The sequence below is a fragment of the Priapulus caudatus genome, unplaced genomic scaffold (assembly GCF_000485595.1).
Source record: "Priapulus caudatus unplaced genomic scaffold, Priapulus_caudatus-5.0.1 Scaffold1039, whole genome shotgun sequence".
Taxonomy (NCBI): Eukaryota; Metazoa; Priapulida; class Priapulimorpha; order Priapulimorphida; family Priapulidae; genus Priapulus; species Priapulus caudatus.
The window spans coordinates 85,800-95,799 of record NW_014578100.1 but is presented as its reverse complement, the minus strand read 5'-3'; positions in this window follow the sequence as shown (position 1 = coordinate 95,799).

Below are 10,000 nucleotides of genomic sequence, written 5' to 3'. Positions count from 1 at the left end.
CCGAAATTAAATTCTGCTATCGGGTTTTGCCATGCACATCACTTTCGGCAATGGCACTCACTTTTTTAAACGCGTAAGGTCTGCCGAAAAGCTTCATCTTGCACATGGCTAAGGCAACAAATGACCCGCACGTCATTGCTCATGTACATTAGGAAATGGCGGGATGCTACGGTCGATGTGAAATCCTGAATTCGGATTTAGTATACATCATATACATTTTTAGATATTCAACGTAGGCCTATCCAGATGAGACGGGATACCAGAGAAGTGTTGCCAAAAGGAAGTGTTGATACTAACCACTCAGCGCGGATCGTCCTACGACAGTATGCAGCGCTGGCAGCTATGGATCCGTGCGCCGAATGCATAGTCGGCGCACGGATCCATAGCTGCCAGCGAACAGTCCGCAATTTTAGCGGGGGACACAGAGGGCAGACATTTGGGACCAGGGATGAACTCGCGACTTAGATGGGGGGTCGTACAGATGGGGGGGAGCGAGAGCAAAGCTTTTGATTTAGCCGTGGTTTCATTTCCGTGTGGTCTTAGGCGTTTTCACTATAAGTTCCAAACATAAAAAGTTGCAAACATAATAAAAATTAGACCATTATTATTACATATGAAATAAAAATATAAATATAAATATAAATAATAATAATAACAATCTTACTATCCAAACTAAAAGCAATTGGTCTACACTATAAGGTGGTCGAATGGTTCCAGGCCTATCTGTGCAGAAGAAGCCACATGACAGATGTCGGAGGTACCTTTTCTACCAAAAATGATATAACATGTAGGGTACCTCAGGGATCTATTTTAGGACCGTTGCTATTTTGAATATATGTAAACCATATTGCAGACAGTGTAAAAATTAAGGCTTTATTGTATGCTGATGACTCGGCGCTGTTAGTATCAGCAACTGACATTGAGGTTGTCTAGGAAAAATCAGCTTGCAAATGCAATCGGTTAGACAATCTATCCCTGCACCTAGGGAAGACAGAAACCATTCTGTTTCGATCCAAAAATAAAAGCAATCGACTTACAAGCTTTGATGTCACATGCAATGGGTGAGATATTGAAAGTAAGACTGCAGTAAAATACTTACGAGTAGACTTAAAACACAATTTGACTGCTATAATTACAGGAAGCAAAGTTGTCAAAAACGTCAACAATAAACTAAAATTTATTTACAGGAAAGCTAAATATTGAAACAAATCATGTACAAAATTACTAGTTACTGCCTTCATTAATCCATGGTAAACCATGTTTTCAAAATCCTTTATAATCTCAGTCCCGAATACATGACTAAGGGATTTAGATTAACCTCGGAAATTCACGGCTTCAAAACTAGGGCTGGGGAACTGTCAATCTTTAAACCAAGAGTGGAGGTCAATGGAAAGAACACAATCAATTATATATACTTGAATTGAAGCTTGCAGCTCCCTACCACATCACATTAGATTTGCAGCCAGATATATTAGTTTGAAAGGGCAAGTTAAAAAACATGTTATGGAAAAGGTTAAGACGATGGAACACAGTGACTTCATATTTGACGAATCTCGTATAAATCAATAGATGAAATATAGGGTATATACGTATGTACCTATTAGTGTCAAAATGATGGTAAAGTGTAGCAAAATCACTTTGCCTGCACAGGCTATACTGAAGTGTTTTCCTTATTTTTTCTTTATGTTGTATATACACTGCTTTGTCAGGGTTCGACACTAACCCACGTCCGACCGACCCAGTCGGGTAAATGCTTGGTCCGGTCGCATACAACCAGAGTGCTAGTACTACTACTAGTAGCCCGACTGGTCGTGTTAGAATTGGTCATATAGTACACAGGCAATTGGGACAGAGTCAGTAAAAACTGAAAATAATATGAACGCACATACACAAATACTACCGTACGGTGTACCTCTCAATTGCAGTTCCACTGTTGTGTCACTGTATATCAACTTTCCGTCATAAAAACTAACGCCGAACGCTCCCGCACTCGCCGTTGCGAGTGTGCTGTGGCGCCATGATAATATATTATAGGCGAGTGTAGTGAAGCGCAACATAACCTGCCTGCCTCATCATACAGCCTGTATATTACAGGTTAAAGATCAGATTGGTACTCTCAACATGGATACGGTTCAAGCGGAAGTCACGATTGCAGGGGTTATAGCTAGACTGGTACCCACCTTCACTCCGGCAAGTATCCTTGGCTACACTGAACTTAGTTAGTGTAGCATGTGGAACTGTCCACCGGGTACCAGTCTAGCTTAGCCGGCCAAGACGTCTCCAGAAAAAGGTGATGAAAGTGGTATGTACATAGCCTCGTTGCGCCAACTATCGCACGCCATAATTACGAGAATAAAGTAGGGGCCTCAAACACAAAAAATTCCAACTAGGAATTCTACAGGAAAACGAAGCGTACCGAGCAGTGAACCAACAATTACGAGAATTTCTAGGAAATGTCTAGCTACGTGCGTAGTCAAAAGGCTTGTGCAATCGCCACAACTGCTGAAATGACCAATTATGGAGCAATGTTGCTCTATGTAAACCTGTTATAATTTACTCCAATCCAATGCAGCGTAGTTGTGTTAGTGTGCCGCTATGCGATCCGGGCTGCCAATTGTCTAGCTATCTAGCTACCTAACTGGATCATATCCTGCTGCATGGTGTTATTTCGCCGACAGATCGAGATCGCGTTTCTCGATGCGCACTGCATGCCTGGCTAGCTGGCAGCTTCTTTTTTAAATGCTAGGTCTAGGTTTAAGTTCTAGATCGTTTCCATCTGGCGCAATGCCACCGAGATGTCCAAACCCCGTTCCCTATACATTAACATAGGTGTGAACTTTGGCGGGGCAGCGCCGCATCATCGAAGGAGCGAGGTCGCGTTTTGCGATGCGCACTACACGCCTGGCTACGACTATCTTTTTAAATCACTTTATGCACACGTACGATCCCGACAAACAACGCATTTACTTAAGCCTCAATAATTGTTAAAAACCAGATGGGAGAAACTGACATAAGAACTGCTACCCATTTGAATGCATTGCATTATTCAGTCGATGGTTACCAGCGCCACACGAAAACCGATCGAATGGACGAAATACTAATCTATATATGAAGTAATAATGATATATGGGAACGTTAAACGTAGTACGGTCAGAAATGGAAATGAGGATATATTGGAAATGATTAACTACTGTAGTACGTAAAACAGCGGGAGTTACTTTGTATAATTGCAGTGTCACCCGCATGTCAGACGTAATGTATGAGACAGCGGGGTCTGACACACTCGCAAGATCATTCCATTAATCACGTGATGTCAACATTAATTGATTCTAAACACCATTTTATATTTTAGTTCTTCTTTAAATGAACGATTCGGGAAAGATGAGCGAGCCACGTTTTTGGATAATTACTGGCATTAATAATTAAGTTACACTATATCTGCTGACTGATCTAGACTTGACCACACTTAGTGAAGCAGTCGCAGTACTCTACGACCAAGAGTATTTAATTGCGACCAAGTTTGAAAATTAAGAGGTCATGAGGAACCCTATCAAGGACCTTGTTTTTTTCATTAAATTCCATTACTTAATTATAAATACGTTTATTTCGGTTTAGTTTTAAGTTAAAAGAAGTAAGAAAAACGAAAATATGAATGAAAATAAATATTTTCAAACACATTTATTATTTAATAGCGTAAATCACGGTAACATGGTAACATCATGCCGCATACACAAAACACTCGACTTTAACTTATCAGAAATGAAATTGGTTGTGACATATGTGAGTCTGTTTGGTATTATTGTTTCCGCTGGTAAAACTCGTTTTATTATAATATCATGTTGAAAGTTACTAGTCTTTGAAAGTAGCTAGCTAGTAGTTGGGCTAGCAAATAGTTGGAAGCTACTACGTCATAGTTACATTCGCCAGGGGCTTGGCGGAGGTTATGTTTTCACCGGCGTGTGTTTGAGTGTTGGTTTGTGGGTTTGTGCACGCTCGCTGATTGGCTGATTGGCCCGCCACCGCCGCCGCCGCCGCCGCCGCGCCGGAACCGCCTGTATCACACAGGTTAAGCCTAACTGAAAAAGTTATGGACGGATTGTCATAAAATTTTCAGGATACGTCAGAAATGGGCTAACTTAGAATTGATGAGATTTTGGTGGTGATCCGGATCCAATTAATTAATTCATTCATTCATTCATTAATAAAATTTTCAGGATAGGTCAGAAATGGGGTAACTTAGAATTGATTACATTTTGGTGGTGATCCGGATCCAATTAATTATTTAATTAATTAATTAATCAATTAATTTTTCCATTTAATTAATTAATTAATTAATGAAAAATTTCACATTGAGAGAATTCAGCTGGCTTGGCGGAGGGCTGTGCTCTCCGAGTGCTCTAGTTCTACTTGAAATAGGAGATTCGTGCAAGGCGAGCATTCGACGTCTTTCGGAAAATTACTGGCATTAATAAATTTCTCGATATCTGGTTGACTGATTTAGATTACACAGTCAAGTAATGAGTCAGTCGTTTATTTCCTTAACACGCACGGTTTTCTATCTAGGTATCATCAGTGAAGTCTTCATCCCAGTACGAGCAGCCACATTACTTGTTGCAGAAATAGCCTACGCTGAACTTGTGTGAGCCGTCTATTGTAAACAGTAGAATGAAGATATAAAGTCAAAACTTGTTGTAGTAACCGGAATAAACTTTAATAACGCATACACAGTGTCGTCGCATCACACAAAGAGACAATTAAAGAACGCCGCACACGCGCATACGCGCGTGTGCTCAGCTCCGCGCCCAGAACCCGAATCCCCAATCCCCTTCCTATTACATCTCTCCCTATATATTCGCCCAAAACTCTCTACATCTTGAGCGCACATGTCACCCGTTCTGTCCAGTTCCAACCGTTCCCCTCATTTCACAATCACCCTAGAAACTGCCTAACCTAACTATTTCTCATCTGTATGCTAAACGCCGAACCCTGCTTCTATGTACAACTAAATCTATCTACGATTACTAATTCAATGAACATGTGTAAAACACACGTTACACTATCGGAGTCGGACGTGAGCATATATGTAGTCACGACCACACCTTGATATGTCAGTGCACTCGCAGTTGAGGCATCTACATACGAGGCAGGCTACCACGCTCCGAGGTGACCATTCTCATCGGCTTCGATCAAGTCGCAGTCGTCTACATCGCACTCGACGGCACTTTTCTTTGCCTAGCGAAGAGAAAAATTACAGCTATATAGACTTCAGTGAGCGTGCTCTCTCTCTTTCTCTCTTTCGTTCTCTCTCTCTCTATCGCGCGCGCGCGCTTTTTCCCTCCCTCTCCCCCCCCTCTCTCTTTCTCTCGCACTCGCTCTCATTCTTTCTCTCTCGCTCTCGTTGAGTCTGTCTGTCTCATCATGCATGACTCTCGCTTCGTCGCCCCCTCTCTCTCATACACTCTAACGCGTTCAACTCAAAGATAGGCTATGCATACAATTACTTAAACAAGTGTTATATTTATAATTTAATTGCAAACATTTTCAATAGTAGATTATGAGCGGACATAAAATTTTAAGGTTTTTTATGAACTAGGTTTAAAATGCGGAAAACCTAGCTTCTAAAATATAAACGATAACGGACAGCGTGCGTGCGCGCGTGTGTGTGCGTGTACGTGCAATTGCGTTTACGAGTGTGCGTGTGAACGAGTGCGCGCGTGCGCGTACATGCACGAGTGTGTGCGTGTGCGTGCGCGCACAAGTGCGCGCGTGCGTGTGTACGTGCGTGTGCGTGTACGAGTACGCGTTCGTATGTGCGTGTTGAGTTCGTGTGCGTGCGCGTGCGTGCGTCTGTCATAGAATAAGTTCTCTCTAACCGCTGTCCCGGCTGCGAAATTTTTTTTCCCACTTGAGTTCCGGACCACAGCCAATCAGCGCACTCCATTCACTCGACTTCCTCGAAGCGACAATGTAAAATGAATACCGCTATCCCTAAACCTAGCCCTAGCCCTAGGCCGTACGCGAACCCTAACACTAACTATAATCCAACCATATATATACGAACCATATATTACAAAACACTATCTATGGTGGGTCCGGAACTCGAGTGGGAAAAAAAAATTTCGCGTCCCGGCTAATATAATATAAGCTCAGCGTGCGTGTACCCGCGTGTACGTGCGAGTCATCTCCCGTGCTACAGCAGCACGTGTCTGCCTGTACGAGCTCGTCGTACGGTGCCTAGCTGGGTATCCTGATGTGTACTTGCGCTCCGTCATCCGCTGGTTCTCGTGTACGTGGCGTGTACCACTACGCTGTTCTTGGATTGCTTGACGTCGCGCGCCGCATGTTCTTTCATTCTATCTTAAGCTTCTCCCGTCTGCCGTGTACTTGTTGCTTCCAAGTCTTGTCATGTAACCCCCCTTCCTCGTCTCTTGCTATCTTCGCTCGCTCTCCTTCTCTCTCTTCGCCTCTATGTCTTCTTTCGTGTCTTCTGCTCGTGCTATACTCGGCCGCTCGGACGTCTCTTTCGCTACGCTCGCTGTGCTTACTCCACTTGTCCGTGTACGTTGCATGTATCTTTCTCTTCTTCCTTGCTTATCACGTTCGCGCTGGCTGCTCTCACTCCCTCCCATCGTTCTATCCTGTGCCCGTGTTTACCGTCTGCGTTGTATTTCTGCTCGTGTATCCCGGCGTCGTTACATGCGTGCATCCCGCTCGCTGTACGTGCGTGTAACCTGCGTGTACGTGCGTGTACCCGCGTGTACGTTCGTGTACAATGCGTGTACGTACGTGTATCCGCGTGTACCCGCGTGTACGTGCGTGTACGTGCGTGTACCTGCGTGTACGTGCGTGTACCCGCGTGTACGTGCGTGTACCCGCGTGCACGTTACACGCGGGTACACGCCACGTACACGCAGATCACGCACGTACACGCGGGTATACGCACGCGTGTACCGCAGTGCAACCGCGCTGCAACCGCAAGTTAAGATCACGTGACTCGCTTGACCTGCTGCTATTGGTCGGTTACATAGAGCCGGTGTGGAACTTGACACAGGCACACCGCACACGCTGTGGAATCTGCCACACGTGGAAGAAAATATCAAACACGTGTGATATTTTCCACACGCAAGAAATCGCTGTGTTTGCACGCGCACACGCTGTGTTTTGTGCTGCGCCATCAGCCACGCGTGGCCGATGGCGCAGCACAAAACACAGCGTGTGCGGCAGGCTTAAAGAGTAGAGATTTGATCGTAACGCGCCACCGTTCACATGCCAAGGCTGGCTGGCCTGTTCTCACAAAGCTCGTGTTCTTCGCGGTGAGTAGTGGAGCAAATTTAAATGTATAGCTTTGTCATCGCCATTTTCATCGTCGTCAAAGATGACAGTATCGGCAGCAGGAAAAACAGCAACAGTACCACCACCGCCACTACCAGCAGCAGCATGCAGCAGCTGGCGTATAGTTAGGGGGAGGCAAAGAGGGCCATGACCGAAAGTTAGGGGGGAGGCAAATGGGGTTGACCCGAAAGTACAAAAAAAATGAAGAAAACATGCGAAGGTTCGTTGACAGCTCAACTGTACACACGACCAACCCCTACCACCACGACCTGGAAGCGTTATTTTTATTTACGGCACAGAACGCGGCCTGGAAATTAAACGGTAAAGTCTGCAGAATTAGCCTATATTCCTGTAGTCTATCTGACGTGCTACGTATACGGCCACATACAAACGCACGCAGTCCTAAAACATTTAACAAAATGTATTACATGTGGTATTAGGCAACAGTACAGTGCACGAGATAGATGAGACAGTACGCAGTACCATGTAAGTCTTGTACGTGCGTGTATTATAATATAGATAGCCTAAATCTCGTTGTAGCAGATGCCATGGCTGAGATAAATAGTACACGCACAATAAGTCACCCCCTGTCCCCGCCCCCTGCACATCAATCAATGCCGCGCTGCAAGTGCAAGAATAGTTCTACTAAAAAGAGAATTGTCGTAGTCCAAATGAAGGCTGTACATGTACTTAAAAGTGCCTCTAATACCATCTCCTGCGATCTACATTTTCAAAATTTTCTGGGGGAGGACCCACATACCACTAGCCTGTTTTTCATCCCCTCCTCGGAATCCTGGATCCGCCACTGAACAGTTACATATCTTGGGAGCAGGGAACAACGAACAAAAATGTGGCCTTTTTGCATGGCGTCCAAAACAAAGCTTGCACAGCTGAGAGGTGGGGGAGCGTATGATGTGGAGAGGGAGGCGGAGGAACCATTAAAATATTAAGTCGTCCACTGTTTTGCGCAGTTCGCTGTTTTTGTCCCCTGTTAAAAAATCCTGGCTACGCCATTGAGCTAAACATGATTTATGATGGGTATTTTAAGCATGATGTTGGCTGTTTTTCAAGAAAAAGGTACTATACACGGTACCTATGTTCAAATACTATACATTGGTGGTTTAAACTCATTTTTGAAAAAAATGGACATAAGCAGTTTTTCAAATAAGCTCTTCAAAAGATAGATAGATAGATAGATAGATTAGAAAAAATAACCAACTCGACTGCTGCGCAAATGCTACGCTTTCTCCATGCTAAACTTTCCATTATAGCTAGTCATCATGGTCATGTAGTTGAAGATTGGCATTCCCTCTTACTTGATGAAGCCTATAGCTGTTCGTTGCACTTGATCATCTGAGCGTGATCATTGCTTTCGACACGTGCCACATTGAAAAGATCCCCTTGAGTTTAGCTGCTTTGTTTCTGTAATCCCGCATTTAAATTCTCTTCCTTTCTCTTTAGTTAAATGCATATTTGTAGCTTTTTCTACTGTGATCGGCAATCTTGATCTGCCCATTTGATCAACTTTGTTTCTTTCCGTGTTCGATATCTATGTCTTTTGGACTTTGAAGAATAATATTTACGATGTTATGAGATCATGAGGCAACCCGTTGATTGAAAAGGGTGCAATCGCGAAGATTCTGTATTCTATATCTACGGAAATAACAAACTGTATGCAGCGCCCCTTTCTATCGTACAACCCACTGATCTCGACTATACTAACGTATAGTAGTTAGTATAAGGTAGTTATATAAGTAGTATAACGTTAGCATGGGCGTAAATCCCGGGGGGGATGAGCTGTCAACAGTTTGGCGCACAAATCTAAGGACGGTCCATCGATATTCGGGCCGCCGCCCCCCGGTCGGGGGGATCGTGAAAAGGACTCGAAGGATGACAAATTGGGGTCAAGGGTCAAAGGTAGCCAAAATAGCAATGACTCGTATGACATGACGTTCATTCGACCATTTTGCGTTTTGGTTACATTAATACTTTGTTCATCAAACTTGCGTTTCGTTAATCGAACTTACTCCATTCCGCATGCAATCCCCGCACAGCCACATAAATGAACAGGGTGGTACGCCGCGCCAGTTGAAACATAACTTGTATAATGCGGCAAACAGCTGCATGATCACTGAGCATACAAACGCGCCGTAATACGTTATTTTCTCGCGTCAACATACGTTCGCCTTTCGACCACGCACACACCGAACGCAAGAATTAATGGCCCTGCGTCCGCAAAGTGTCGATTTATGCTCGGAAACAGTACAGCGCTCCCCGCCACACACGTTCATTTCACGAATATAACGCAAATCTGCGTGCTGGATTGTTTAACTTCGCTTGGCCCGCGACGGGCTAAGCCCACCCTGGCCTTTAACCTATCAGCCGCTTCCAAACAATTACTAGTCCGGGCTAGAGCCGGGCCTAGCAGGCTACTGTCGACGTCCGACCCTGCCTTTTTCCCCGTGCCCCCACTTCGAAGTTGTCCAGCACTAATGCTATGAATAATTTGGAGGGCATGGGGGCAACAGGACTAAACTCATTGGTCAAGTTACGGCAGGGCGTGGTGACAGGGGGAGGGTGTCCAGGGGGGTCCGGACCCCGCCGTCCGCTGCCTCGCGCGAAGATAAAACGCATCCTGAAGGGGGTGCTAATTGCAAAAAGCATGTTC